The sequence below is a fragment of the Rhinoraja longicauda genome, chromosome 33 (genome assembly GCF_053455715.1).
Source record: "Rhinoraja longicauda isolate Sanriku21f chromosome 33, sRhiLon1.1, whole genome shotgun sequence".
NCBI classification, from domain to species: domain Eukaryota; kingdom Metazoa; phylum Chordata; class Chondrichthyes; order Rajiformes; family Arhynchobatidae; genus Rhinoraja; species Rhinoraja longicauda.
In genome coordinates this window covers 24,729,424-24,738,551 of record NC_135985.1, presented here as the reverse complement: position 1 = coordinate 24,738,551, position 9,128 = coordinate 24,729,424, and the positions used below count along the sequence as shown (strand labels likewise).

At 47.0% G+C, this 9,128-nt stretch overlaps 1 pseudogene; it reads left to right on the top strand.

The window, feature by feature from the left end:
• The first annotated feature begins 2,507 nt into the window (after positions 1 to 2,507).
• LOC144609093 (UDP-glucuronosyltransferase 1-2 pseudogene) lies at positions 2,508 to 4,120 on the top strand (annotated as a pseudogene).
• Positions 4,121 to 9,128: the final 5,008 nt, after the last annotated feature.

Below are 9,128 nucleotides of genomic sequence, written 5' to 3'. Positions count from 1 at the left end.
GAGTTACTCATCAGGTCAGGGAGTATCTCTGGAAAATAGGAACAGGTGACGTTTCAGGCTGACACCCTTCTTCAGACTGAAGACAGATCTCTCTGTCTGAAGAAGGGTCTCGACACGACATGTGACTTATCCCTTTCTCCAGAGATGGACAAAGCTGTACCAAAGCGTATTAGGTATAGGTTTGGCCATCTTTAGAGTGTGTATGGAAACCGGAGCACCCGGAGGAAACCCATGCGGTCACACCCGGAGAACGTACAAACTCCGAGCAGATGGCATCCATAGACAGGATCGAACCAGGGTCAATGGTGCTGTGAGGCATCAGCTCTACCGCTGCTCCACCGTGCCCTGCGGCCAGGACTCTAGAACTCCAGCCCGGCCGGAGCGGGCAGATCCATTCCCATAGCCGACGAAGGGCCTGTTTCCGCACTGTATGTCTACACTAAATTAAATTAAAATACTCATACTGCTGGGTTTGTAAACTGCTCAATTTTAGTGTTGTCTGCAAACTTACAAATCAACGCACCAAATCACCTATAAACTCAAATCATGTATATATCCAAATCATTTTTTATTCACAAAACAACAAAGGTCCCAGCACCCGGTGGAACAACACTGGTCACAGTGCCCCAGTCAAAACAAAAACTCTTCCACCACGACTCTCTACTGCGAAGCAACGTTTGAATGTAAAACCCATAAAGTCTCTGGGTTGTTAGAAAATCCATCTGGTTCATCAATATTTTTATAAAGGAAATGTAAAAATCGCTTCATCAGTTTGATTTCCGGGAAGTCCAGGGTAACAGTCAGGAGGTTAAACTTTGTGTTGACTCTCAGGCAACGAGCCAACTGAATGATCAGCCATGATCACATTGAGTGGCGGTGCTGGCTCGAGGGGCCGAATGGCCTACTCCTGCACCTGTTGTCTATTGAAATTGTCCTTGCCAACAAAAACATATTGCCAACAAAATATATTATGTAGCACGGAATGAAAAATAAACTCATCAAAGCGAACATTACACAACCAAAGCTCTTCTTAGACTTTGTCCCAATCAACTGAAAATTGTTGATCATTTTCCCTTGTTTGAAATTTCAGCGACATTGAAAGGAAACTTCCATCGCGATTGTATTTACCAAATGAACTTTTATACTTGCGGTTATTTTAAGATACCGCTTGGGGGCGGGCACGTTGGTGTTATATTTGTCCGTAAGTATTTTCCTGTGTTACTCGTGGGCAAGTGGGCAAGGTGTGAGGGAGGCGGCGTTTTGTTTTCTTGTGGAGACTGGAAGCGGTCGCAGAGTGCCAGGCTCCAGTGAAGGAGATTGCTTCACTGGTTATTCAGCAGCGGGTGAAGGCGCTGAAGCCGCGGGTTCAAGTCCCAACGCAGTCACAACTCTCTGACATTCAGATTACATCGAATTCACTGATACCCAAGGTATGTAAGTTGAAAACACTTCCAAATTCTCCACTATCGTGCATTGCGTGCTTTCTAGTTACAGTTTGGGCAACGGATCGCAAAATTTAATTATTTTAAATCTTGAACAAACTTGCCGAGAGCTTATTTTTTCATGCAAAGTTCGTTCTCTTGTTTTCTCTCGTATCTCGGTTTATCGCCAATTGTTTTCATACTCGATATTATCTCATCACATATATTTTGTATTCTCCATACACACATTCCCCAATACTCCCCAGATTTCCCTCAATAGTCAATATTCCAAATCCAATATTCCACTCTTGTCCCATTTGACTGTGTTTTTACATTGGTGTAGGAAAATAACTGCAGATGTTTGAACATCGAAGGTAACACTAAATGCTAGAGTAACAGCGGGTCAGGCAGCATGTCTGGAGAGAAGGAATGGGTGACATTTAGGGTCGAGACCCTTCTTCAGACTGATGTCAGGGGGGCGGGACAAAGGAAGGATATAGGTGGAGACAAGAAGATAGTGGGAGATCTGGGAAGGGGGAGAGCAAGAGAGGAACAGAGGAACTATCTAAAGTTAGAGAAGTCAATGTTCATACCGCTGGGCTGCAAGCTGCCCAAGCGAAATATGAGGTGCTGTTCCTCCAATTTCCGGTGGGCCTCACTATGACAGCGGAGGAGGTCCATGACAGAAAGGTCAGACTGAGAATGGGAGGGGGAGGTGAAGTGCTCCCTCTCAGTCTGAAGAAGTGTCTCGACCCAGAAACGTCACCCATTCCTTCTCTCCAGAGATACTGCCTGTCCCGCTGAGTTACTCCAGCATTTTGTGTCTGTTCATTCAAAAGTCCACAAACAGCGCTGCCCTGGCAGACCCATAGTATCTGCCTGCCCCGTGAATTTTTAAATTCTGCCTCTCCCTAATTCTGCCCCGTGAATTTAAAAAAAACATGGAATCTATCCCTGAAGTGATCAGTTACTTCTCTGAAGTACTCCAGCACTTTGTGTCTTTATTCTCCTTTTGCCAATGTTTGTCACTTACCATCACTTCTGGTCAATTCTACCACAGGATCAGTGTGATCATCTTTCCTCAACATGGGTGGTCTTGGATGGAAAAGCAGAGTAAAGGTCACATTTGTGCTTGGTATCATGTTTGCCCTGTCTTGTCCAATTACCAAGGCAGCTAGAATATTGGCGGTGCCTGTTGATGGAAGTCACTGGATCAATATGACAATTCTAATCGAAGAGCTGAACCTTCGTGGCCACAGCATCACTGTGCTTTGTTACTCCGTAAACTGGTACATCAAAGAGAGTCCCGATCTGTATCAAACCGTCACAGTTCAAGCACAAGGAAACACTGATGAATTTCCAATGAAAGAAGTGATGGAAAAACGTGTGCGAATGTCACTGGACAGGTTACAGAATAGTAACAGAGTCTGGGGGGAAATTATGATCCAAAATCTAATGGTTAAAATTATTTACAATTACCATAGATTGTATCAACATTTCAACATGGCGATTTTTGAAAACAAGACCTTGTTGAATCAATTTGAAGATGCAAACTTTGACCTAATACTCACAGAACCTATATTTGGTACTGGGCCAATGCTTGCGTATTATTTAAAAGTGCCGATGGTGTACAACCTTCGATCGCACATGATGGGGGATGCCCATTTTCTCACTGCCCCGTCACCACCTTCCTATATCCCACTTCCTGGCTCACAGCTCACGGACAAAATGGATTTTCTCCAAAGAACAGGAAATGTAATTAACAGTGTCATTCAACACTTTCTTTTAGAGTTTTTGATCTACCCACTTTATAATGAGATCTGCCGTCGGTATCTGGGACCAGACACGGACATCAAGTCGATTCTCCTCAGCGCTGATGTGTGGCTGATGACGGTGGATTTTGTGTTTGAATTCCCAAGACCCACCATGCCAAACATTGTGTCGACCGGAGGCTTCCAGTGTAAACCAGCACGGCCTCTGACGGCAGAGTTTGAGGAGTTTGTCCAAAGCTCAGGGAAGCACGGAATTGTTGTCATGTCATTGGGCTCCATTATCCACTCTTTACCAATGGAGATTACAATGAAGATAGCAGAAGCATTTGCTCAAATCCCCGAGAAGGTTATCTGGAGATATGAAGGTGAGACCCCTCCCAACATAGGGAATAATACATTGCTGGCAAAATGGATCCCTCAGATTGACCTGCTGGGTCACCGCAACACACGAGCCTTTGCTTACACGGAGGCATCAATAGCATTTACGAAGCCATCTACCATGGGGTGCCAGTGATCGGCATGCCTCTGCTTCATGACCAGTTTGACAATGTAGTCAGACTCGAATCTCGAGGGGTAGCAAAAGTGATCAACGTTGCCACCATGCACTCCACAGATTTGTTGCCGGCACTCAACGAGGTGATAAACGTCACATCTTATGGGGACAAAATTAAGAGACTCTCCGCTCTCCACCGGGACCAGCCAGAGTCGCCAATGGAGAGAGCCGTTTTCTGGGTTGAGTACGTTGCCCGACACAAAGGAGCGGGGCATTTGCGCCCAGAATCCCACCGACTCCCCTGGTACGCTTACTATTGTGTAGATGTGATGATCTTTCTGTTGACTGTGTTACTCCTGCTCACTGTGCTGGTGGTTGGAACACTGAAGAAACTTTGTCGTGTTGTCTGTGCGAAAAAGCAAAAGACGGAGTGAGATTTTCTTTCATTGGTATATTTTGCTCTTTCAAATTAATCAAATAAAGTTTTTCATGCATTTGATCCACGGGGTCTCCTTTCCTCAAAACATGAACTTACCAAAGACTGCTAATAAAAGCCAGATAGGTTGGTGAAATAATAACCTTTGTGCATTGATATGCAGATGAAAATCATAAATCGCTGAAACACATTTTACATTGAAGCACCTTCACCTAAACTTATGCCTTAAGTTACATAGAAACATAGAAAATATGTGCAGGAGGAGGCCATTCGGCCCTTTGAGCCAACACCGCCATTCATTGTGATCATGGCTGATCATCCATAATCAATAACCCGTGCCAGGCTTCTCCCCCTTTATCCCTTAATTCCACTAGCCCCCAGAGGAATCTAACTCTCTCTTAACTCTATCCAGTGATTTGGCCTCCACTGCCCTCTGTGGCAGAGAATTCCACAAATTCACAACTCTCCGGGTGAAAAAGTTGCTTCTCACCTCAGTTGTAAATGGCCTCCCCTTTATTCTCAGACTGTTCTGGACTCGCCCAACATCTTTCCTGCATCTAACTTGTCCAGTCCTTTTATAATCTTATATGTCTCTATTAGATCCCCTCTCATCCTTGTAAACTCCAGTGAATACAAGCCTAGTCTTTTCAATCTTTCCTCATATGACAGACCCGCCATCCCAGGGATCAATCTCGTGAACCTACGCTGCACTCCCTCAATTACAAGGATAGCCTTCCTCAAATTAGGAAACCAAAACTGTACGCAATACTCCAGATGTGGTCTTACCAGGCTCCTATACAACGGCAGAACATCTTTACTCCTATACTGAAATCCTCTCATTATGAAGGCCAACATGCCATTAGCTTTCTTCACTGCCTGCTGTACCTGCACGCTACCTTTCAGTGACTGGTGTACAAGGACACCCAGGACTCGCTACACTTCCCCCTTACCTAACCTGACACTATTGAGATAATAATCTGCCTCCTTGTTTTTGCCGCCAAAGTGGATAACCTCACATTTATCTATATTATACTGCATCTGCCACGCATCTGCCCACTAACTCAACCTGTCAAGATCACCAATGAAAAATATACCAATATACTTTGCAGGCTGGTATCTCAGCTTCTTGGCCATCAGGATGAGGGCGATGTTGGGCACGCTTTTATCCCCCTTGTCTGCCGACTCGTGCATTGTGGCCCGTCGCACCCAGTCCATCCTCGACCCCCAGATGAAGCGGAAGACGGCCCGGGTGATCCCCTTGGCGTAGGAAGGAGGGACGGGCCACACTTGCGCCAAGTACAGCAGCCCCGAGAGCACCTCACACCTGATGACCAGATTTTTCCCCGTGGTGGAGATGGAGCGCTGCTTCCACAGCTCCAGCTTCTTCCCCACCCAGGCTATCCGCACCAGCCAATTCTTGTCACACGCCTCAGCCTTCCCGAACCAGATCCCCAGCACCTTCAAGAAGTCAGGCTTGATGGTGAAGGGGATGGAAGATCGGTCGGGCCAGTTGCCAAAGAGCATGGGCTCGCTCTTCCTGTGGTTCACCCTAGCTCCAGTGGCCGACTCAAACTGGTCGCAGATGCTGATTAATCTGCGGACCTACCCTGGATCCGAGCAGAAGTTGGCGACATCGTCCATGTACAGGGAGGTTTTGACCTGAGTGAGGCAGCATCTGTGAGGAGAACATGGATGCACCATGTACCTCGATATACGTGACAATAATCAACCTAAACCCAAATCTTCTGGGCACTCATGTTTGGTTCAAGGTGAGTTTCTAGTCCACTCCAGACTCAGTGAAAAGGCATTCTCCCCTGTGTTTTCACAGTTGCTTTGACTTCAATGCAACTGTAACTATTTAGTAAATTGGTTCTGCATGCAAAGCTAATTTCCTTAATTGGCCACTGACACTGATCCAATTCTCATTGCATTTTGATATACTTTACCTCAATCCCTGTCAGCTGAACAAAATACTGATCCACCCCTTGAAGATGCAGAAATACTGAAATATTTTAATGTGCTGACTATCACAAGTTGAAACACACAGTGAATAATGCCGATGGAAATGTGATACTGATGGATTGGCAACCATGTAGCAGGTAGAGTTCACTGTGGAGATACATGGAGCCATCCGTCTGGAGAAGGACCCCGAACCGAAACGTCACCTATTCCAATTCTCCAGAGATGCTGCCTGTCCCGTTGAGTTACTCCAGCTTTTTGTGCCAATCGTTGAATCATCCACTTTGACTGGTCAGTTGAATGATCAGGAACAGAGAGGGTACACAGAGTCTCAGTAAAACACAGCTTGGTGGGAGCAGTTAAGATGGTACCAGGAAGGGCAGCTGCTAAGGTGGGTCCTCCACTGAGTCTATCCAGGCCATTCATCACCATCCTATCTCAATTTTATCAGGACACAACTTGGTTTGGGATCAGCTTCATCCGAGACCATTAGAAATTGCAGAGAATTGTGGACGCAGCCCAGACCATCACACCAACCAACCTCCCTTTCATTGACCGCACGCTGCCTCGGCATGGCCACCAATATAATCAAGGACGATCTCACCCCAATCACAACCCTCCTCCCCTTTCCCATTGGGCAAGAGGTACAGAAGTGTGAAAACAGATACCTCCAGATGTAGGGACAGTTTCTTCCCAGCTGTTATCAGGCAACAGAACCATCCTATCAACATCTAGAGAGCAGTCCTGAGCTACTATATACTTCATTGGAGACCTTCAGGCAGTCTTTAATTGGACTTTACTGGACTATATCCTGCACTAAACGTTATTCACATTATTCCCTTTACCATGTATCTGTACACTGTGGATGGCTCAATTGTAATCATGTACTATCCTTCCGTTCACTGGTTAGCACGCAACAAAAGCTTTTTACTGTACCTCGGTACACGTGACAATAAATTAAACTCAAACTCAATTCTCCCCTTATCTCCTAGTCCACTGTCTCAGTGCTCATGGCTAGAACAGAGAAAGACACAAATTATTTGATTAACTCAACGGGTCAGGCAGCATCTCTGAGAGATCATGGATAGTCGAATTATTGTGGTAGGGGAAGGGAAAGCTGGAAGAGAGGTGGGGCCAGGACAAAGCCTGGCCAGAACATCACATTTTGTTATGTTGGTCCATACCCCATGCCCAGAATTTGCCTACTCATTCTTTCCTTCTGCACAATTTTCTCAGGACACGACAGAGCTGTACAGCACAGAACCAGGCCCTTTGGCCCACCGAATGGCCTGTTCCGCGCTATATCTCCAAACTAAACTAAATGTGGAAGATTTCTTCCAGTTCTGTGCTTATTGTCGACCATTGTATCACAATCAACATCCTTATGGGATTTTGGCTGTGACATTCCAATACTTACCCAATCCGAATTGTAAGGGTGTGCAAAAAAGAGACACCAATTGCCGAAGTGAGTCAGTGGGTCAGGCAGCATCTGTGGAAAACATGGATAGGTGATGTTTCAAAGACAGACACAAGGTGCTGGAGTTACTCAACAGGTTACCATCTCTTGGGAAGAAAGATGGGTGACTTTGGGTCGCAACCCTTCATCAGAGTGAAAGTAGAGGGTGGGGGAGCGGGAGGTGAAGAGCTAGAAGCGGGAGAAGACCAGGACTAATCAGGGCAACCATAAACCAGGGCAGTGCCTGGTAGGTCCATTGTTGGTCAGGGAAGGTCATTCTCCACAAGAGAAATAATGTGGAGAACTGTGGAACTAGTAAAACGATTAGGAAGGAGGAAGAGGGGGCAAGGATGGAGGGGGAGAGGAGTGTAAGTGAAAGTTACTTAAAATCAGAGAATAACTGGTCGCGGGGAATCCGCGTGGGCCTGATCCACCCGCCGAGCAACTGCGGCTCTGACCGCAACGCGCCCGGGTTGGCCCGACTCGCCCACAGGCCTCCCTCCCAGGGGACTGCGGAGAAGCCGGGGTCGAAGGAGCCTCAGAGGCGGCAGCGTGGTAGATGGTTGACAAAGGGCACAGATGATAAGACAGAAATTGTGAACTAAAAGGGTGAAGAGTTGCAAATTGTGAAGCTGGAGGAAGTATGCGATTGTGAAGCTGAAAAAAGGAATAAAGGCGTGCCCCTGATATTCAAAGCAAACCTTCACGGGTCTCCGTTCGGGAGAGACACTTATACAGTTCCCCCTCAGCCCCCCCACCCCCCGCCACCCCCACCCCCTCCCCCCCCCCCCCCCCCCCGCCACCCCACCCCTCCCTCCCCCCCCCCCCCCCCCCCCACCACCCCCATCCCTCCACCTCTGCACTGCCTGGCCTGTTTTACGTTGCTTATTTCAGAGAGTCACTTCATCTGTTTTCTCTCTTAAGTTAAGTACCCGAATTTCTAGCCTTTGCCAGTTCGACAGTTCCCATCTGTATTTCCATATCCCTACATGGTTCTGCATATTGCCAATTCTCTAAACTCCTCCAGCCCTGCAACAAACCAAGATCTACGCACTCTTCATCTCAACTTTCCTGCAGAATTTCAAGGTTTGGACGGACCTGCAGCGGTAAAGTTGCTGCCGCACAGCGCCAGAGACCTAGGTTCGATCCTGTCTGCGGCTGCTGTCTGTGTGGGGGGGGGGGGGGTCTTCGTTCTACCCGTGACCTGCGTGAATTTTCTCCACGATCTCTGGTTTCCTCCCACACTCCAAAGACGTGCAGGTTGGTAGGTTAATTGGCTTGGTATTATTGTAAATTGTCTCTAGTGTATTTCGAACTAGCGTTAGTGTGCGGGGATCACTGGTCGGCGTGGACTCGGCGGGCCAAAGGGCCTGTTTCTGTGCTGTATCTCTAAACTAAACTAAACTCCAACTTTGGTGACGATGCCTTCAGTTGCTTGGGCCCTTGGTAGTGGAGTCTCCAAGCCTCGTTTTCTGTCACGCCGTTTAACACAGCGCTAAAAACTTGCCTCTTTGTCCAATCATTTGAAGATCTATCGTCAAACAGTAGCTTATTTCGAATGATGCATGAAATTGCAGATGCTGGAATCTTG